The sequence below is a fragment of the Oryctolagus cuniculus genome, chromosome 15 (genome assembly GCF_051225735.1).
Source record: "Oryctolagus cuniculus isolate XC-2025 breed Fujian yellow rabbit chromosome 15, ASM5122573v1, whole genome shotgun sequence".
In the NCBI taxonomy this organism is placed as follows: domain Eukaryota; kingdom Metazoa; phylum Chordata; class Mammalia; order Lagomorpha; family Leporidae; genus Oryctolagus; species Oryctolagus cuniculus.
The window spans coordinates 57,943,732-57,966,982 of record NC_142881.1 but is presented as its reverse complement, the minus strand read 5'-3'; the positions used below and the strand labels follow the sequence as shown (position 1 = coordinate 57,966,982).

Here is a 23,251-nt window from a genome sequence, read left to right as displayed (position 1 = left end):
GCTGCATCTTTTTCCGGCTTAGGAATTAAGGTGATGCTGGCTTCATAGAAAGAATTTGGGAGGACTCCCTCTTCTTCGATTGTTCTGAATAGTTTGAGAAGAATTGGAGTTAGTTCTTCTTGAAATGTCTGGTAGAATTCAGCAGTGAATCCATCTGGTCCTGGGCTTTTCTTTGTTGGGAGGGCCTTTATTACTGTTTCAATTTCTGTCTCAGTTATGGGTCTGTTTAGGTTTTCGATGTCTTCCTGGTTCAATTTAGGCAGGTTGCATGTGTCCAGGAATCTATCCATTTCTGATAGGTTTCCCTGTTTGCTGGCATACAAGTCCTTGTAGTAATTTCTGATGATTCTTTTTATTTCTGTGGTGTCTGTTGTTACATTTCCTTTTTCATCTCTGATTTTATTGATTTGGGTCTTTTCTCTTCTTTTTTTAGTTAGTTGGGCCAATGGGGTGTCAATTTTGTTTATTTTTTCAAAAAACCAGCTCTTCGTTTGGCTGATTTTTTGTAATGTTTTTCTTGATTCAATCCTGTTGATTTCTTCTCTGATTTTAATTATTTCTCTTCTCCTACTAGATTTGGGTCTGATTTGCTGTAGGTTTTCTAGATCCTTGAGGTGAATTGAAAGCTCATCTATTTGGTGTCTTTCCAATTTCTTGATGTAGGCACCTATTGATATAAACTTTCCTCTTAACACTGCTTTTGCTGTGTCCCATAAGTTTTGGTATGTTGTGCTGTTATCCTCATTTACTTCCAGAAAGTTTTTGATTTCTCTTTTGATTTCTTCTATGACCCATTGTTGATTCAGGAGCATGTTGTTCAATCTCCATGTGTTTGCGTATGCTCTAGGGATTCCTGAGTTGGTAATTTCCAACTTCATTCCTTTATGGTCTGAGAAGCTGCATGGTATGATTCTAATTCTTTTGAATTTGCTGAGACTCGCTTTATGGCCTAGTATGTGGTCAATCCTAGAGAAGCTTCCATGTACTGCTGAGAAGAATGTAAAATCTTTAGCTGTAGGATTGAAAGTTCTGTATATATCTGTTAGATCCATTTGGGCTATAGTGTCGTTTAAATCTACTGTATCCTTGTTGATCTTCTGACCGGATGATCTGTCTATTTCTGAGAGTGGAGTATTGAAGTCCCCCAGTACTACTGTATTGGGGTCTAAGTCTCCCTTTAAGTCCGTTAATAAATCTTTTAGATAAACTGGTGCCCTGTAGTTAGGTGCATATACATTGATAATTGTTATATCTTCCTGTTGAATTGATCCTTTAATCATGATATAGTGTCCCTCTTTGTCTCTCTTAACAGTTTTTGTGGTAAAGTTTATGTTGTCCGATATTAAGATGGCTACGCCCGCTCTTTTTTCATTTCTGTTGGCATGGTATATCTTTTTCCAGCCTTTCACTTTCAGTCTGTATGGATCTTTGTTGGAAAGATGTGTTTCTTGTAAGCAGCAAATAGATGGGTTTTGTTCCTTAACCCAATCAGCCAATCGGTGTCTTTTAACTGGACAGTTCAGGCCATTCACGTTCAAAGTGACTAATGATAAGTGGTAACTCTGCCCTGCCATTTGCCAAAGATAATTTCTAATATATGCTTTGAATTCCCTGTGATCTTTTGCTGTGAGGTTTCCTTCCTTGGTTTCCTTCCTTTACCTTCTTTCATATTGATGACCGTGTTTCTTTGTTTCTGTGTGTAACACATCTTTAAGCATCTTTTGCAGGGCTGGACGAGTGGCAACAAATTCTTTCAATTTCTGTTTGCAATGAAAAGTCTTTATTTCACCTTCATTCACAAATGATAGCTTTGCAGGATATAATATTCTGGGCTGGCAGTTGTTCTCTCTTAGTACCTGGGCTATATCTCGCCATTCCCTCCTAGCTTGTAGAGTTTCTGATGAGAAGTCAGCTGTGAGTCTGATTGGAGATCCTCTGAGAGTAATCTGACATTTCTCTCTTGCACATTTTAGGATCTTTTCTTTATGTTTCACTGTGGAGAGTTTAATTACAACGTGTCGTGGTGAGGATCTCTTTTGGTCGTGTTTATTAGGGGTTCTGTGGGCTTCCTGTACTAGGATTTCTCTGTCCTTCTCCAAACCTGGGAAATTTTCTGCTAATATCTCACTAAAAAGGCCTTCTAATCCTTTCTCCCTCTCCATGCCTTCAGGAACTCCTAGAACCCGAATGTTGGGTTTTTTAATAGTATCCTGAAGATTCCCGACAATATGTTTTAGATTCCTAATTCCTCTTCTTTTCTTTGGTCTGACTGTATCCTTTCCTGTTCTCTGTCTTCTAAGTCCGATATTCTCTCTTCTGCTTCACCCATTCTGTTTGTAAGGCTCTCTATTGTGTTTTTCATTTGATCTATTGAATTCTTCACTTCAGTCACTATCCCAGTTTCCTGTTGTACTAGTTGTTTCGTTTCATTTTGATTCCTCCTTAATATTTCATTTTCACGAGAGAGATTTTCTATCTTGTCCATTAAGGATTTCTGTAGTTCAAGAATTTGTTTTTGAGAACTTCTTAATGTTCTTATCAATTTTTTGAGATCTGCTTCTTGCATTTCTTCTATGTCATCATCTTCATAATCTTGAATTGGGGTGTCTTTTTCATTTGAGGGCTTCATGGTGACTTCCTTGTTTTTATTACCTTGGTTTTTGCGTTTGTTATTTGGCATATTGGAGATATTTGGTTTCTTCACTGTGGTGCTTTTTCTTGTTATACTATGGCTCTAGATTAAGTGGACTATCTGTTTTTGATGGAGCCTTAGGGCTTGAGATGGGTGTGGCCTGAGAGATCTGTTTGGTGTGCCAAAGGTGACACTCCCAGGTTAGGTGTGGTAAACCTCTCTCTCTCTCTTTCTTTTTTTTTTTTTTTTTTGATTCAAAAGGGAAGTTATTCTGCACAGCTGAACAAAGTTGGAGGTAGTTAGCAGGCAAATGATATACCCACAGGAACCAGAGATCAGAAGCTCTTTCCCAAGGACCACACAGGGAATCTGTTCGGCCCTCAGAGTGGGCTCAAATTCTCCTTCAGTCTCCCACTGGGTTGCCAAAGTTACGGAATTGTAGCGTCTCTGGAGAGTGCTCACGTGAATTCCGTGAGTTCTCTCCCCCACCGTCTCTTTTTTCACAGTCTCAGTTCAGTAGCACCACAAATTTACTAGGTCCTAATCTCCTGTTAATTTGCCCCGCCCAGAGTCAGGTTTTTCTGCTAGGCTCAGGGCCAGTGCAGACCTGAGGTCACTCTGCTTATGATGTATGTCCAAGATGGCGCCTGCTCTTTGTCTTGCTCGCCCTTGAGAGGTGAGCGGAGAGAGAGAAACCCGTGTCCGTACCAGTCACCTCTCTCTCTCTTCCAGTTAGCCTGGTGAAGTCCCCCCCCCCCCGGGGGGGTCGTTCCCTCTAGTCTCCTCTCTCCGCTTGCCTGCCGGTGTCTCGGGCTATTGAGGTTCGGCTCACCTCGCGTTCCAGCGGCTCGGTCCCGCGGCTCGGCTTGCGCAGCTCGGTCCCGCGGCTCGGCTTCCGCGGCTCGGTCCCGCGGCTCGGCTTCCGCGCGGTGGGCGACCTAGAAAGAGATCTTGCATCCCCTGGTTCACTGCTCAAATGGTCTCAATAGTTGACACTGGGCCAGGCAAAAGCCAGGAGCCAGGAGCTTCCTCTGGGTCTCCCATGTGAGTGCAGGGGCCCAAGGAATTGGGCCACACTCCGCTGCCTTCCCAGGCAGATTAGGAGGGAGCTGCATTGGAAGCAGAGCAGCTGGGACTCAAACTCGTACCTATGTGAAATGCTAGCACTGTAGGCAAAAGTTTAAGCTTCTACACCACAGCACCAGCCCCTGTATCACTATTGATGGTCACCTGACTTGGGTTGGGGTTTCTTTACTATGGAGTAATTTTTTTTTCCTTATTTATAATGTACTTTGAAATGAAGTTACTATGTGGTACACACTTAAGGAGTAAGAGTTAAGTCCTCCTTAAAGGCAGACTATCTCAATACATTTTTGACATTTAATATTTATTTTTGAAATTTTCGTTTAATTAGAGAGAGATTGAGATTGAGCAGGCAAGCACACATACTAGAGCTTTCACGAGAACTTTCATTCTCTGGTTCACTCCCCACATGCTCCCAAAGCTGAGGCTGGGCTATGGTCAAGGCTGGAGCTGGGAAATTGGTTCTGGTCTCTTATGTGGGTGGTAGGAACCCAATTATTAGAACTTTGATTGTTGCTTTTCGGGGTTTGTATAAGCAGGAAGCTAGAGTCAGAAGTTGGAGTTGGGAATGGAACCCAGGTACTCCACTGTGGGATGCAGGTGTCTTAACTATTAGGCTAAATGCCTGCCTCTATTTAGCATTTATTTGGAAAGAATTTTCAAAGGATATCTATATATTTGCTTAAATCTATGCATGTAGTCAATCATTTGTTTCTATCATTATGGGTTCATGAAAATTTGCTTTATACTTTAGATTATAATCCAATACTACTTTATTTTGCTGTACAAATTGTTCCACTTTTGGAGATTGAGGGCTTTTTCTATTGTTTCCTGTGTCCTTTGGCATAATCTCATCAGAGTGTGGATTTTCAATTTTTTGAAAATTTTATTTTGGCAGTACTAAGAATCTTCTGGTTCTTCTCATTAATTTCTTGCTAAGCCATAACTCATAAAATCAGTCATTGCTCCAAGAGTCCAATGTATTTATTGGAGATGGTATCAGAAACCAAGATCCACATGCTAGGTGTGCTTGTTGCTTTTGGGGTATAGTTTCTTTTGTACTATCTCAGATGACAGAGAACATATGTATGTATATTAATCATTGTTTATACACCTGTTTAAATATTGCTCATTATAGACATTTTATGTATATTAACTTAAATATGAACTACTATGGACAAGGCTTTTTTAATAAGAATCATATATAAATATTTTTGTAGACTTATATTTGCATTTACTTTGGTTAAATATCTAATGTAGAGTTGCTGGGTGATGGTGGAAAATGTTAGTTTACCTTTGTAAGAAACCAAAAATGTAATTGTTAAAAGTGACTTTACTGTGTTAAATTCCCACCAGCAATGTATGGGAGTTCCATTTCCTTACCAACACAATATTGTTAAATTGTGTATTTCTTATATTCTAATAATAGGAAATTATATAACATTCTGGTATTAATTTACATTTATATTATAGACACTGGATACTTTTTGATATTTATGTACAGGGAACTGTTTTCATGTATTTCAAATATAGTTTTAAGAAATTAATGATAATTCTTACCCTCCTTTTCACTATTTTTCCCTCCTATCCAGCCTTCCTCATCCTTCCTTTCATATTTTTCTTTGAATTTTTGTAATGACATACTTTGTAATGACATTACTTTTTTAATGACATACTTTTTTCTATTAAATTTTGTAATGACATCTTCCACTAAACAAAAATTCAGCAGATAGTAAGTAGAAAGCTCACTGTTCCTAATAGACATGGGCTATAAATTATAATCAAAGCTCAGGATGTTAATTTCACTAATATGCATTACATTTGCTAAGCATTATGGTCTCTGATTGCATCCATTTTTTTGTGAAAGACAAGATTTAATTCTTTTTATGGATGAGTAATATTAATCATATATATTCACCACATTTTCTTTATCTAGTCATCAGTTGATTAACATTTGGGTTGATTCCATATCTAAGCTATTGTGAAAAGAGCTGATATAAACATGGAGTATAGATACCTCTTTCATATGCTGATTGCATTTTCTATAGGTATATTCCAAAGGGTCAGATGGCTGAGTCATGAGAAAAATTAATTTTCAGATTTCTGAGGAATCTCCATACTGTCTTCCATTATGGCTGTCCTAGTTTGTATTGCCAGCAGTAGTGTATTAGGGTACCTTTTCCCACACAATCTGACCAGGATTTGTTATTTGTTTTATTTTTGGATGACAGTTATTCTGAGATGAGGTGAAACCTCTTTGTAGGGTGTTTTGGGGAAATTTTTGTTTGTTTGCATTTCCCTGATGGCTGGTGATCCTGAGCATCTATGTTTTCATGTGTCCATTGGCTATATGTATTTCATCCTTTGAAAAATGCCTGTCCGTATCCTTAGCCCATTTCTTAACTGGATTATTTGTTTTGTTGTTGTTGAGTTTCCTGAATACTTTATTTATTATGCATGGTAAACCTTTATCAGATGTATAATTTGCAAATATTTTCTCCCTTTCTGTCTATTGTCCTTTTGCTTTGCTGAGTGCTTTCTTTGCTGTGCAGATGCTTCTTGGGGTGATGTAATTCCATTTTTCCTATTTTGCTTTTATTATGTGTGCTTCTGGGGACTTATGCAAAAAGTCTTTGCCTGGACCAGTAACTTGCAATGTTCCTCCATGTTTCCTTCTAGTAATTTCATGGTTTCAGGTCTTAGGTTTAAATCCTTTATTTCCTGTGAGTTGATTTTTGTACACAATGTAAGGTAGAGGGTCTCATTTCATAATTCCATATGAAGACCCAATTTCCCCAACACATTTTGGTATTTATGTGGGATCCCATTGAGTCTGTAAATTGTTTTGGGTATTATACACAACTTGATATTAATTCCAACCCACAAACATGGAAGATTTTTCTGTTTTTATGTGTCTTTTTCTTTCCTTTTTAAATTTTCGTTGTAGAGATCATCTACTTCTTTCGTTAAATTTATATGAAGGTATATAAAATTTTGTAGCTGATGTTTTTTTCTTAAAGATTTACTTATTTATTTGAAAGCCAGAGAGACATAGAAAGAATAAATGAATGAATGAATCTTCTATCCACTGATTCACTACCCAGGTGGCCGCAAAGGCCAAGACTGGGCCAGACCAAAGCCAGTAGCCTCATCTGTATCTTGCAAGTGAATTTCAAGGGCCCAAACACTTGGGCCATCTTTCATTGCTTTTCCCAGACCATTAGAAAGGAGCTGAATAGGAAGTGGAGCAGCAAGGACATGAATTGGTACCCATGTGGGATGCTGGTAGGAAGGTGGTAGCTTTACTCACTATGCTATAATGCCAGCCCCTTTAAATATTTTAATGAGACTGATCTTACAGACTCTTTCTAACTTATGGCATTGTTTCTATATACAAATGTTATTAATTTTTGTGTGTTGATTTTATATTCCACAACTTTACCAAATTCTCTTATGAGTTCCAGTAGTCTCTTAATGGAGTCTTTTGGTTCTCCTATGTATAGGATCTTATCATCTGCCAATAAGGATTATTTGAGTTCCTACTTTCCCACTGATATCCCTTTGATTTCTTTTTCTAGCCTAGTGGCTCTGGCTAAAAAGTCCAGATCTATAATGAATAGTGATGTTAACAGTGGGCATCATCCAGCGCCGCAGCTCACTAGGCTAATCCTCCACCTAGCGGCGCCGGCACACCGGGTTCTAGTCCTGGTCGGGGCGCCGGATTCTGTCCTGGTTGCCCCTCTTCCAGGCCAGCTCTCTGCTGTGGCCAGGGAGTGCAGTGGAGGATGGCCCAGGTGCTTGGGCCCTGCACCCCATGGGAGACCAGGAGAAGCACCGGGCTCCTGCCTTCGGATCAGCGTGGTGCGCCAGCCGCAGCACGCCAGCCGTGGCGGCCATTGGAGGGTGAACCAATGGCAAAAGGAAGACCTTTCTCTCTGGTTCTGGATCTTAGTGGAAGTGCTTCCAGCTTTTCTCCATTCAATCTGATTCTGATTGTGGGTTTGTCATATATTGCATTGACTGTGCTGAGACATGTTCCTTCTATGCCCAATTTGCTTAAGTTTATTTTTTAATCATGGAAGGCTATAATAAATTATCAAATTCTTTCTGTACATCTATTGAGGTAATTGTGGTTTTTTATTCATTAATGTGATGTGACATGTTTATTGATTTTTATATATTGAATCATTTCCGCATCTCAGGGATAAATCCTACTTGATATTTTTGAATGATCTTTTTGATGTGTTGTTGGATACAATTAGCTAGTATTTCGTTGAGTATTTTGGATCTATATTTATCAGTGATGTTGGTCTATAATCTTTCTGGTTTTGAAATTAAGATGATGCTGGCCTCATAGAAGAAATTTGGGAGGATTCCCTCCCTTTTAATTGTTTTGAATAGTTTGAAAATTGAAATTAGTTCTTCTTTAAAAGTGTGGTAGATTTCAGTAGTGAAGCCATCTGGTCCTGGACTTTTTATTGTTTTTTTTTTTTTTTTGGTAAGATCTTTAATACTAACTCAGTCTCCATCTTGGTTATTGGTCTATTTAAGTGTTCTATATCTTCATGCCTCAATTTTGGTAAATTTATGTGTTCAGAAATCCATCTATTTCTTCTAGATTTTTCAATTTGTTGGAATATAGTTGTTTTTTCTAATTCCTGATGATTCTTTTTTTATTTCTGTGATATCCATTATAGCATCCTCTTTTTATATTTGATTTTATTAATTTGGGTCCTCTCTCTTTTTTGGTTAATGGTTTATGGATTTTATTTACTTTTTCAAAGAACCAACTCTTCATTTCTCTGATCTTTTGTGTGTTTCTAAATTTCAATTTTGTTCAATACTTCTCTAAGTATAATTATTTGTTTCCTTCCTTTAGGTTTGTTTTGTTCTTGTGTTTCTAGGTCCTTGAGATGCATTGTTAGATCATTTATTTGATGTTTTTCCAATTTCTTGATGTAGACACTAATTGCTATAAACTTTCCTCTTAACATTGCTTTTGCTGTATCCCATAAGTTTTGAAATGTGTTGTCATCACTAATTTCTAGGAGCTTTTTAATTTCCCTTTTTGATTTCTTTTAGCAATTGAACATTTTTTGAAATGCAGTAATCATAAATTTGACTTGGATAATTTATATATTATTTTTTAAAAGATTATGTTTTTGAAAGGCAGAGTTACAGAGAGCAGAGGGAGGGAGAGACAGAGAGATCCTCCATCCAATGGTTCACTCCCCAGATGTCCACAATGTCCAAAGCTGCACCAATTGGAAGCCAGGAGCCAGGAGCCTCTTCTGGTTCTCCCATATGGGTGCAGGGGATCAAGGACTTGAGCCATTTTCCACCACTTTCCCAGGCCATAGCAGAGATCTGGATCAGAAGTGGAGCAGCTGGGACTTGAACTGGTGCCCATATAGGATGCTGGCACTGTAGGCAGTGGCCTCACCCACTATGCCACAGTGCTGCTCTGATTTGTATTTTTATTACTGATTTATAGTACTTTTTTACATATTCAATACATAGAAATATGGGAGAACTTTAGATAGTATAACATTTTTGTAAGTAAAAAGGAAATAATATTTTTATTTTGCAAAAGAGAAAAGGGTAATGACTACAATAAATTACTTCATATAAAATTTAACATTAAGAACATAGTTACCTAGGGGTGGTTAAAATGGCCTGAATTTAAAAAAAAGATGAAAATAAATATCATCCTCCAAGAATACTTTTTATGAAATTGTTATATTTGAATCATGACAATATTTTGCAGTTAAAATTTAAAATTATATAAAGTTTAAAATAGCTACATACAAATACAACCACACTTAACTGTATATCAAATTGATGTCTTTCTTAAATGTACTGATTCTTTGAGTAGGATATTTTGTAAAGTTTAAAAGAACTGCAAACAAATTTTAAATGTTATTAGATAATTTGTTGTTGTTAGTAACATAGAAGTTGTAATACAGTAACTGTTTTAGGTTTATTGTAAGAGAGAGCAATGACTATACATTCATTGATTTTTTCCTTACTGTCAGAATACTCATCTAGAAGAGTTATTCATGGGTGGCAAGAATCTAATCACTTGAGACATCATTATTAATTCATAGGGACTGTTCCATCAGTAAGCTGAAATCAGGAACCAGAGCTGGGAATTGAACTCAGCTATTCTGATATTGGATAATACTTTAACCACTAGGCTAAATGCCTGCCCTAAAGTAAATGTAATTTTGAGTGTATGATGTAAGGAAGAAGTCTGTGAGGTTGACACCTCAGAGACAACAAGCAAACCAAGTTCCGTGTCATGGTTTTTAAATATTACACCCCACTAAGAAGTAAAAGATATCTTTGGAAAAATGTCATAAGAAGAAGATGCTTTGACTAGAAAAATTGAATTTAGGTTATTGGCACAGAAAGATAATTCGATAGGTAAATGAATTTCAGTGTATCATTTATGAGCAGTTGTTGCAATCAAAATAGTATCTTCATTTACATAATTAATTTTATAAAAACAAACTGTAACATTTAGTAGATTCTGATTTGTATTGATTGTCTTAGAACAAATATTTCAATGAGTTGGCAAACCTCAATGACTTCCTCCCACCCCCAACATATTTATTCCAAGGGTTTATCCACTCTGAAATACCAAGTGATGGTCATTTTAAGCCAGTGTATAAACAGAAGGAGTAGAGGGGTCATAAAAACAAAACTGAGGCCATCCTGGTTATGTACAATCAGAAAATCTTGGACATTATACTTAAAAGCACAGAAAAAAGTAAGGAAAATCCATTTCTAGTAGTAATCAGCAATAATTTAAATTAGATATGATATAGAGATTTATAAGCAATAAACTTCAGTGATTTTTTTTTTAATTTCCACTGTATAACTATGAATTACCAATATTAGGTCAAGGATAATGATCTTTTTAAATTAAGGAACCTGAGATTGTTTTAACTGTTAACCTCTGCTTAGTAAGTCTTCCAAAGAAATAACTTGGGTGCTTCCATGATAGTCCAAGAGAGGCTATAAAAGGTCAAATTTCTGGTTTCTTGGTTTCAGCTGCGTAAGACTTTGCATCTAGGACATCTGAGGTAGACTTTACATGGAAAATTTACTCCATGGACAGAAGCACAAAATATATGGAAAATTCTGGCTGTTCTCACAGCTTCTGTTACATAATCAACAGAAGTATTTTCATGGCTCCTATGATGTATTTTCATTGCATTTCATTGCGATTCCTCCCATTCTGAAGTATTTCTCCTATCTTTTCAGATCTCTGGTGCTATGAGCTTTTTTTTAAGACTGATTGACTTGAAACACAGAGTCAGAGATGGAGCGTGCATGTGCACGGAATATGAGAGGGAGAGATAGAGAGAGAGAAAGAGAATCTTCCATCCAATAGTCCAAACTTTAAATGCCCATAACAGTCAAGGCTAGTCCAGGCTGAAGCAAGAAGCTTCATCCAGGTCTCCCTCATTGGTGGCAAGGGCTTCAGGTGCAAAGCAAGCTGGATCACAAAAAAAAAAAAAAAAAAAAAAAAAAATTCTGGGACTTGAACCTGCAGTCCAATATGGGATGCTGGCATTGCAAGCTGCAGCTTAACCCTCTGTATCACAACGCCTTCCTCAACTGCGCATATTTAAGGCACATAACTTGATGTGTTTTATAGGCCTACACTTACAAACCTGAGACATTACCATAATTAAGATGAGAAACATACACATCGAAACCGAAAGCTTACATCCCTTCATAACCTAATCATTCCTGTCCCCTAACTCCCAAAGAACCACCAATCTGACTTTTGTCTGTATAGATTGATGTGTGATTTCTAGAATGTTAGACATTGAATAATATAGTATATCATTTTACTTGAAATTTTTTTAAAGATTTTATGTATTTGTTTGAGAGGTAGAGTTACAGACAATGAGAAGGAGAGACAGAGAGCAAGGTCTTCCATCTGCTGGTTCACTCCCCAAACGGCCGCAACAACCAGAGCTGAGCCCATCGGGAGCCTGGAGCTTGAAGATTTTCCTGGGTCTCATGTTGGGCACAGGGGCTCAAGCGCTTGGACCATCTTCTAATGCTTTCCCTGGCCATAGCAGAGAGCTGGATCGGAAGAGAAGTAGCTGAGACTCGAACTGGCACCCATATAGGATGCAGTTGCTGCAGGTGGAGGATTAACCTACTGCGCCACAGTGCCATCCCCTGAATTATTTTTTAATTTGACTTTTTACTCAGCATAGTTATTTTTAGATCCACACATGTTGTTATATCAATAGAATCACATTATTTTTATAACTGAATAAACATATAATTTGTTAAATAATTTCCCTGTTGGACATTTGAATCATTCACACTACTTGGATATTACCAGTTTATCTGCCGTGAATATTTATATTCAAGTCCTTATGTGATATGTGTTTCTACTTTTATTGACTAAATACAGCTTAGTAGAATGACTGGATTCTGTAGTATGCAAATAGTTAAAGTATCAAGACATACATGCACATTTTTTGAATCCAAATTTCCCCATTTGATGTCTTCCTTCACTTATCCTAATGCCTTTAAGACACGTCCCTGTAGAAACAGCACAATTCAAATTCCATGAGAAAGCTTTACAGTCACATCTGACTACATTTTGTACAATGATATATTCACTTTATTCCACAAATAGGGCTTTTAGTTTTCAGAGTTAAAAATTCCTTTATATGTACAGCACAATTCTTCCTTAGGGGTTGTCCGAATACTTGTTTTGTTGCATTCTAGTCTTCTATTTTATATATAAGCTGCCTACTTAGGCTATTTTATTCTACTAGTGTGGGGAATTCTTATGTCCCATAGAGCAAACTTCAATCCAGTAAGCCTGAATAATGTGTCCAAAAGTCTAACATAGATCTGAATTACTGTCTTTTCAAGCAACATCTTCCCTATAATATGTAGCTTCTTTCATATTTTTTTCCATTTTTTTTATTTCATTGAAATAGTGGTGTCAGGTTTGGAAATCCTGCTTACTCTTACATAGCATCCATGGCTGAAAGAGAAAAGGCGAGATTTTTCTTTTTTGTCATTGTTGCTTTGTTTTTGCTTTATTGCTATGCCTGGGGTTTCTTTGGAACTCTTGATGGATGAATTTGACTAGGATTGTTGATATTAAACATAGCAGCCTAATGATTTCTTAAAGTAAAAAATTTCCTGTAGGTTAAAAATATACTATCCCCACTGAGAAGTCAAATCACAAACTTCCTCTTTTCAAAATTTTTGTTACAGAATAATTTTGTAAAACTAGTTTCCAGGAAGCTAAAAATGTGATATATGAAATAATGAAGCAACTGCTTTTTTCCACAGGACTAAAAAGAGGAATGCAATATGGGAAAATATCACTGGAGTCAGTTAGGGGATACTTCTTGGTATCTGCTATCGCAGTTCCCTTTAATATTTGTTCTAATAATGAAGACATACAGTACAATTTTATTCTTACCTATTGAAAGCTTTTGGCTGTAACAGATCTATTGTGAGTTTTACAATCTTACCCATTTTTTAATTGTTGATAGATAATTGAAATGGAACATTCAACCCCAAGCAGATTTTCACGTAGTTACTACTCCTTATTTTTACATTTACTCCTTTACTACTTTTTTTTACTCTGATGATAAAAGTAATAAATATTATTGTATTATATAATTTTAAAATATTGCATAATTATGGAAGCAAGAAGAAAAATCCTATATAATATTCTATAACCTATAGATGATATCTTATTATAAAAACATTGGCAAGCCATTTACCTTAAATTTTGTATTCATACTTTGGAAATTTGTTTTCTTTCATTCTCTCTCTTGCTCTCTTCTCACAGATACAATATGTACAATCTAAGTTTTATATAATTAGAATATATACATATATTTACACATTCAATTAAAAGTGAGGTACATTTTCTCAATGGATAATCTCAAATTATTCTTGTTAGTTATTTTAAATTATTTGGTGAACACAATTATTACACATTTTTATGGCATACAGTGTAATATTTCAGCACCTTTGGTGACATATTAATATTTGTAGGATAGTTTTTCTGCAAAAGAAAGATGAATGAGTTTTAATTAAGCAGACTCTTCATCTGTCTATACTAAGAATAAAATTAAAAATTCAGTTATATAATTTTCTTTTCACTATAGTTTGATGCAGATGATGGATTTTTCCTTATTCAAATAGATTAAAGTGGTCTGTTACAGATGATAACCATGATCTGATGTTCATACCTACAAGTTGAAGGTCAGAGAGTGTGATGCTGCTGCTGCTCCAACTGGTAGTGCTGCTAACGCATCTCTACCACCACTATTATTACATTGTTTCCAACAACATCATCCCCTTCCCCACCTGTAGAGCAGTGAGAGTAATGACATAGCTGAAATTGTCAATGATATCATCAAATAATGTGTATGAAGAAACTTCTTATCATCCTGTGTAGTCCTGCCGTCCTCCCCCTTCCCAAAATTGAAAGCTATTTCTAATTTCATGAGAGAGTAACAATTCAAAAGAGATATATGATATAAAATTCTATCTTGCATTTAAAAAAATGTTCTGATTTTGGCATTGTTAAGCCATTGCCTGCCAGCATCCCTAATGGGTGCCGGTTCAATCTCCGGATGCTTCACCTCCAATCTCCCTGCAGTTGGGGCTGGGAAAGCTGCAGAAGGTGGCTTGAGGACTTGGGCCCCTGCGCCCATGTGTAAGACACAGATGAAGCATACCTGTCTTCTGGCTTTGGCCCTGGCCAGTCTGGGACATTGGGATCATTTGGGAAGTGAACCAGAATCTCTGTCTCTCCATTTCTCTCTGTAACTCTGCCTTTCAAATAAACTAATTAATCTTTGAAAAAAAAATTTTCTTGAGAAAATATTCATCATCATTGTTAATACATTGTAACTAAACCTACAATACAATTGTTGAGTTAGTATAATTGAAAGAGGTTTTATAAATTATTCTAATCCTTTCATTTACTTCTGAGAAAGCTGCTTTTTCAACAAGGGAAGTTCTTGGTTTTTTTTTAATCATTTAGTTATTTATTTGAATGGCAGAGTTACAGAAACAGAGAGACAGAGAGACAGAGAGATCTTCTTTCTACTGGTTCACTCTCCAAATGGCTGCAATGACCAAGCCTGGGCCAGGCTAAAACCAGGAGCTTTGTCCAGGTGTCCCATGTCAGTGGCAGGGGCCCAAATACTTGGGCCATCCTCCACCACTTTTCCCTTGTCTTTAGAATGGAGATGGATAGGAAGTGGAGCACCTAGGACATGAACTGGTGCCACTATGGGATACTGGTGTCACAAGCATCAGCTTTACCCACTGCACTACAATGCTGGCTCTGAAGTATATTCGTGCTATCAGAAGCTCATCTTCTGCACTTTGCTTTGTAGCTAACTTGCTACATGGCTAATAAAACATGTACTGTACCCCATTTTGGAGTAGCTCTTTATTAACTGTGTTGTATTGAATAGATTTTGTTCACTGTAAGGCTTAGTTTCCTTAGCTTTGGTACTAAATTGATAACATTTTACTCTCAGGCTTATTGTTGAGATTAAATGAGAAAAGGAATATGGAATAACTGGGCACAGTTTTGTTAATGAATTATATTAAGACCTCCATTTAAAATGGTTATTTCACTTTTCACAAAGGGAAGAGGGTCAAAGATCCTGAGTTGACTCTCGGTATTCCTAATCTTTGAACTTTCTAAAAATAGGCTTTCACCCAATCCTTATTTTTCTTGGCTTCCATTTGTCTTTGATATCTTTAAACTTTTAGCTGGGCTACTTCTTATGACACTTTTCATGAATTAGACATGCAGCTCTAGGAATCACAGCTATATAATCAAGTTATCTATGGCTGAATAAGTACAATGATATTGATATCACTTCCCCTTATGACCATCTTGCTGATGTGCTCTATGTTTTTCTAGTGCTGTTAGCTTCATTGATGTCTTAGTAGCAGTGGCATGACTGCCCACACACTTTCTAGTACAAAGACAAATTGAGGCTAAACTATGATTTACCCTATTTGATTTAATCTTTGCTTGAATCCTTGGAAATGCTTTATATACACTTCAGTGATTCTGATTATCACCTACGATAATCATCATAATCTGAACTCAACCACATGCCAAATGTTTGGATATTTGATGACTGTTTTAGTAAATTTCTAACTAGTGACTTAGAAGAGACTTATTTCTTAGAAAATCCTCCTTGTCAATATTTCTCTTTCCAAGTTGTCCTATTTGACTAAATGCTTAATCATCATCTTTTGTTCTTACAGATATATATTATTCTCTTACTTTAGGATAGAGTTTTATATTATGTGAATTAGCTTTTATCAGACTGTGTTCCATTATTACAGTATTGAGATCAAAATCAACTCAGTTTTAACTTTGCTCCTGATAAATTTATTTATAGTAATCAGTTGGCTTTCTCTTTAACATCCATGTTGGGCCAGGTGAACCAGAGTTCTAAAACAGTGGTTATTAAACAGCGGTTAATTCAGCCCAATCACCACCCTGCCAGGGGGTATTTGGAAACATCTGGAGTTGTTTTTGACAGTCACAACTGAAGAGGGGCCTGTTATATGTGGTCTGTACACTCTTACAACCAGAAATATTCAGAGCAAGATTTCAATAGTACCAAAGATTGAGAAATTGTTTTGTAGAGGGTTAGGTTACATCACAACATCAAGGAGTCCCATCTGTCATTGTCACTTGCTCAGGCTGGTTACCAATGAGATGCCCATTGTCTTAGCCCATGCAGCTCCTCAGGTCTCCCAACTTGCTGTTTTCATAACAAGGACCCTGGCAAGACTTGAAACACTGGTATGGGTTTACTAGATGGCATCTTCTCGAAAGTCTTTTTATATCTCATTGTGTTGCCGGGGAGTAGGGCAGAGCTACTACTGACTGTGGGATCATAGAGTTCTTTTGGTCTTTACAGGCTGAGAATCTCTTTTGATCTTGTGGAAAATCTTTATCAACACAAAATCTCATCTCATTTCCATGAAGTTCTTTAGAAACAAAGTCAAAGAATCCACCACAAATTTTCCTTTAGGCAATGTTTTGGCATCTGTTGAAAGCAGAAGGAAAAACATTTTTCACAGTCCAAAAATGTTCCCATGACTTTCTGATAACATTGATAAATAATCTTACTGGTTATTTAATTATTTGTTACTTTATTTAGTTAGAAAACATAAATTGAACACAAACTATGTTTCATTTCAAGGATTCAGATAGAATGGTTAATAATACATCATCCCTGTTTGCCTATAAGTTGTGCTCTAGTGGGACCCAAAAAAGAGTAAAAAGAAAACTTTAATTTTAAGTTATTATGGTTGAAAGAAGCCCAAATAAAATATACAGGGTAATGTAGCAAATGAATTAAGCTGCAAAAAGGGTTAACGTTAGGCATACTGACCAGAGAAAGCTTTTTTGAGGATAGAGCATCTGAACTCCAAATATTGGGCCTGCAAGGGAGAAATATATAGAGACAAACAACTTGCAGTATACAGAGCAAGAAATGTGACAAAAGGGTTAAAAGGAGCATGACAGGAATGTCTCTCATTTCTTCAACATAAAGGATGATAGAGTGCTATTTTCTTGTGTTGTGTGTGTGAATGTGTGTATGTGTGTTCAACGAGGGACATTTCTTTTAGATTGCTATAATTTCCTATCTATATGTTCATGTTAACACTTAATATAATCACTTTAACAATTAAGATGGCACTTTTTTTAAAATTTTTTTTTTTTGACAGGCAGAGTGGACAGTGAGGGAGAGAGACAGAGAGAAAGGTCTTCCTTTGCCGTTGGTTCACCCTCCAGTGGCTGCCACAGCTGGCACACTATGGCCGGCGCACCGCGCTGATCTGATGGCAGGAGCCAGGTACTTATCCTGGTCTCCCACGGGGTGCAGGGCCCAAGTACTTGGGTCATAAGATGGCACTTTTACTACCAAGTTTAATGAGATTTGGAGGCCCAAGACACGTTTTTGAACTTTATCCTTAGAAGTAAGTTCGTAGGCATATATACAACACTATACAGCTTTACAAACTTCCTCCTCCCCCTCTTATTCCCACTCTTTTTTACTGAGATGTATTTTCAATTGACTTTATACACATATGATTAACTCTATGTTAAGCAGTAACTATTTGTGTTTCTAAAATACATTTTAATTCTGGCTGCTGCATTTTGAAATTCTGTCAACAGCTTAAATAGGACAAAATATCTGAGCCTGTGACATCCGCTTCTGCTTAGGATGGACATTGTAGCATATTTTCCAAGTGCCTCTGGTGTCATACCACTGTTGAAATTACTTTGGCATGAAGAGTAGCAACAAAATAAGATATGTGATTAAATCATTGTAGCATTTAGAATTTAAGCTTAATTCTAAGAGGGAGCCAAGGACAACTCCTATTTAACAAGATAAATCATTTTTCTTTCCTTTTTTTTTTTGTTTCTCTTCCCTCTCCCCTCTTTCTCTCCATTTCCTCCATCCTTTCCTTCCTCCCTCCCTCCCTTCCTCCCTTCCTTCTTTCCTTTCTTGCTTCACGCTATTTGGTGACCTTACATTTCCCTTTTTTATGTTGTAGTACTAAACATTTTTAACATCTGTGCAAAGTGAATTTTATAATGAATCCCTAAATCTGTCTTCATAGGAATGCTGAATTAATGACATAATGTCTATAGAAAGTATTAAACTCCTTAAGGGAAACAGGAGCTGCATATGCAAAATTTGTTATTACCTTGAAGTTTATAGGATTACTACTATTTTTTAATTTTTTATTTAGTAAATATAAATTTTCAAAGTACAGTTAATGGATTACAATGGCTTCCCCCCCCACAATTTCCCTCCCACTCACATCCCTCCCATCTCCCGCTACCTATCCCATTCCATTCACATCAAGATTCATTTTCAATTATCTTTATATACAGAAGATCAATTCAGTATATATTAAGTAAAGATTTCATCAGTTTGCATCCACACAGAAACACAAAGTGTAAAATACTGTTTCAGTACTAGTTATAGCATTACTTCACATTGGACAGCACATTAAGGACAGATCCCACATGAGAAATAAGTACACAGTGACTCCTGTTGTTGACTTAACAATTTGACACTCTTGTTTATGGTGTCAGTAATCTCCCTAGGCTCTAGTCATGAGTTGCCAAGGCTACAAAACTACTATTTTATTTTTGCCCCAGCTCTTATATGAAAATCCCATTCTAGGTGAGAAATTGTGATACAGCAGGTTAAGCCACCATTTGGGACATCCTCATCCAATATTGGAGTGCCAGTTCAAATCTCAGCACCTCTGCTTCAGATTGGATTTCTTGCTTAAGCATATGGGAGGCAGTAAGTATTGGTTCAATTTTTGGGGACCCTGCTAACCACATGGGAAACCCAGATGGAGTTCCAGGTTCCTGACTTCAGCCTAGCCCAGCCTTGGCTGTTGGGGCACTTACAGATTTGAACTAGCAGTTGAATCTATCTGTGTCAGTCTTTCTTTCTTTCTTTCCTTTCTCCTTCCTCCCTCCCTTCCTCCCTCCCTCCCTCTTCCTTTCAAGTAGTTGAAAATAAATAAATGTTTTAAAAGCCTCAGACTAAATGTTCAGATTCTGAACTTGTTTTCCAGCTCTTCATCATAAGTAAGTGAGATAACAACTATGATAATAATTTATAATGATCACAAATAATAGTGAATAGTTTTCTAGTTTTTTTTCTAGCCTGAATAATATTCCATTCATCATATTTTAATATTCACAATAACACTAAGAATTTGGTTGTATTGTTGACATTTTACAGATGAGAAAACTAAACCTATTTCAAATCATTTTTGGGCTGCCTAAAGAAGACTTTAAATAATCCGTGACAGTTAAAATGGGAAAATATGAAATGAGAAATAACTAATTTCCAGTCTTTCTGGAAAATGGGTCCTCTTCATCAGGGCCTCAGCTTACAGAAGGCAAATTATTTCCATCCCTGAGAGTTTGTGCTAGAGTAGATTTTCACTGGGGTCTGTTAAAGAAATAATGTTATTTTTACATATCATTAAAATCCAATCAAAAGAAATTTCTCATTTAAAGAATGCTGTGAGTGTGGAGGTATATTAAACCCCATTTAGTATGATCACATTATATAGTCAAAATCAGGTGAATGTAACTACAGACAGCTAGTAAATATCATGTCAATCCAGAATAAATTTTGGAGAATCTGAAATACAGAAATACTTGTTGACTTCTCCAATGTCCCAATAACAAAACAAATTATTATTACAATAAATCAAAGTAGAAATATAAAATGTTTAGGAAAATAAGGCGATTTAGAGAGATGAGGTTAAGATGGTAAAGACAGGAGATAAAAGCAACAGACAGAAAGCAACACACAACTTTCTGGACTTCAGCTATGTTTGTGGCTGCTAAGCTCTTAAAGCATCTTAGTATAATTGAGCACCACAGCGACATTTAGGACTATGTTTTGTAGTTCAGACTTTTCCCCTGGGGAAATCAAGGTTAAATAGGGTATAAAACTTGCCTGATGTCTTAGAATCACTTATTAAATGGTTAGAATTCAGATTTAGGCTTGCATCACACACACACACACACACACACACACAGCCCTACATTCATTCATGCATGCTTTATTTTATTTTATTTTATTTTATTTATTTATTTTTTTGACAGGCAAAATTAGAAAGAGAGACAGACAGAGAGAAAGGTCTTCCTTTTTCCATTGGTTCACCCCCCCAAATGGCTGCAATGGCTGGCGCACTATGGCCGGCGCACTGCGCTGATCCGAAGCCAGGGGCCAGGTGCTTCTTCCTGGTTTCCCATGCAGGTGCAGGAGCCCAAGGACCTGGGCCATCCTCCACTGCCTTCCCAGGCCACAGCAGAGAGCTGGACTGGAAGAGGAGCAACCGGGACAGAATCTGGTGCCCCAACCAGGACTAGAACCCGGTGTGCCGGCACTGCAGGTGGAGGATTAGCATAGTGAGCTGCGGCACTGGCCTCATGCGTGTTTTAATATATACCTTCCTAAATTTACCAGAAGAATAAATGTATACTGTCTTTAAATGCACTAATGCAGGACAATCCATCATCCCTCATCACTTTTATTAAATATTTTCTCTTTCTACATATTTTTCATCACTGCTGAAAGAGGTAATGCATCACCCCAAAACAACTGAGTACTTCTCTCTTAGCTTCCACTTATTAATTTTTTTTATTTTTACCTTTTCTAATTTTATTTAAAAATATTTCAAATAGATCAGAGAAGTATAAAGAGGAGTTCAACCAACATGCATAGAATTAACAATTTTGATCACTGTTTATATTTACTTCATATGTAAATTATGTTTATATATAGATATTTACATATACATACTATTTTTCTTTTTTTTCTTTTTTTTATTTTATTTTATTTTTTTTTTTGACAGGCAGAGTGGACAGTGAGAGAGAGACAGACAGAAAGGTCTTCCTTTTTGCCGTTGGTTCACCCTCCAATGGCCGCCGCGGCTGGCGCGCTGCGGCCGGCGCACCGCGCTGATCCGATGGCAGGAGCCAGGAGCCAGGTGCTTTTCCTGGTCTCCCATGGGGTGCAGGGCCCAAGCACCTGGGCCATCCTCCACTGCACTCCCTGGCCACAGCAGAGAGCTGGCCTGGAAGAGGGGCAACCGGGACAGAATCCGGCGCCCCGACCGGGACTAGAACCCAGTGTGCCGGCGCCGCTAGGCGGAGGATTAGCCTAGTGAGCCGCGGCACCAGCCTCATACTATTTTTCTTGATAGCAGAGATGATTATATTAATTCCAGCTTCTTCTAATGTGCATCCTAGGAGAAAACAAATAATAGCTTAAATACTTGGGTCTCTGACACCCACAGGAAAGATGTAAATGAAGTTCCTGGACATTTGAGGAGTGGACCAGCAGTTTGAAGGAAGAAAAATTCTGTGTGTGTGTGTGTGTGTGTGTGTGTCTGTGTCTCCTCCCCACTTCCATCCCTTTGAAATAAAATGAATATAAATTGATAAAATATTTTAAAAGTTTCAATTTAATTTAAACTATAACACCATATACTTTTTATTTTCATAATACCAGGCACCTTCTTGCCTTACAGAATGTGATGTTCTGCCAGCAAGTGTGTTAACACTGTCCTACTGATTCTGTTCATGAAAATAAGTACATTTTGGTACTTTTGCAAGAAAACTACTAGTCCTATGTTAAAGACAAAAGCACAGGAGTATGTGGGCGTATATGGTGGGCTTAGCTCTTCCTGCAACAACCGCAACAAAATTGGGACATTTAACTTTTGACAGCAGAAATTGTTCTAAGTTTCCATTCTGTCGTTATTTGGGGATTGAATAAAATACTGGAATGAATGTTGAAGATAAACATCACTACGTGATAAGGTGAACCCAAGTAATCAACAGCAGACATTTACAAAAAAGCGATCGTAGTAGGAGTCCTGATAGTCTTCAATTGCTAACCAACAGGAAGCAAGAAAAGAGAATTGTTTTCTGAATTCAGATGTTATAAAGGGCCTGATAATATATTAAGAAGGGAAATTTTAAAAGATGATTTCTTAATACTGTGAGAAGTGGGCACAGACTGGCTGATAATGGAATGTGTGATTGTATAGAAGTTTCATAGCAGTGAACTGCTATTAATACCTGACAGAATAACTGGCTGTGCGCTTATAATTGCACATAGTTGCAGCAAAGGATGGCTGCAAAATATCAACAGACAACAAATACTCAGCATGTCGGAGGCCATAGTGTGGTGGGAATATTAATGTCTGAGATAAGTGCAAAAGACTTTGTGTAAGTGGGTAGATGATGTTAGTTTGAGCCCAAAGAAAATGCTAGTTAAAGACCCATGAGACGAAAAAGACCTGAAGCCATTAGTGAATGGGAAAGTGGTAGCTTTGTTCCACAATGCGAGCTAATCACACATCCTCATAGCTGGAGTGGTCCCAAGGGAAATAAAGGCTTTGACAACCCGAAAATAAGCAAAGTGCCTGTGCACAAAGCAAGGTTTAAGGGAATCCAGAGCTGCTTTAAGAAAGCAAACTTTGCCCTTTTTCATTCTTTAACAGCAATGTGTGCATAAGAGTTGCAGACCCAAGGATGTCTTCTTCCATTCTTGATGTTTTTTTTTTCTTATGAAGGCTAATGTTTATTTTTTTGTGTCTGTTACTGTGACTGAAGCAAAAATCATCACAGTATAAGCTTGAGCCTGTGTGAAGTAAAACAAATGCAGATCAATTCTTTTTAAGAAGTTTTACCTGTGTTTTCAAAATGAGAGGCATTTTTATTCCTGCAGTCAGACTATGGATATGAAAATATGAATTAGGAAAAACAGGTTTTTGTTGCTGCTGCAGATCTATTTTGTTTGGCTCATCTCCATTTATATGTTTTGATGTTTTGCTATCATCGTGCATAGTAGTGGTGCTGAGAGTAAGCAAAGAAGAGTAAATGTGAAATGATTGGTGCCTAATTCAAAATGCAATGAT

General features: G+C 37.1%; 1 protein-coding gene across 2 annotated transcripts in view; it reads left to right on the top strand.

Annotated features, from left to right (window-relative positions):
• The window catches only part of CTNNA3 (catenin alpha 3), a 1,694,949-nt gene that overhangs the window by 1,476,130 nt on the left and 195,568 nt on the right, over window positions 1-23,251 (top strand). The gene's annotated exons all lie outside the window — the stretch shown is intronic.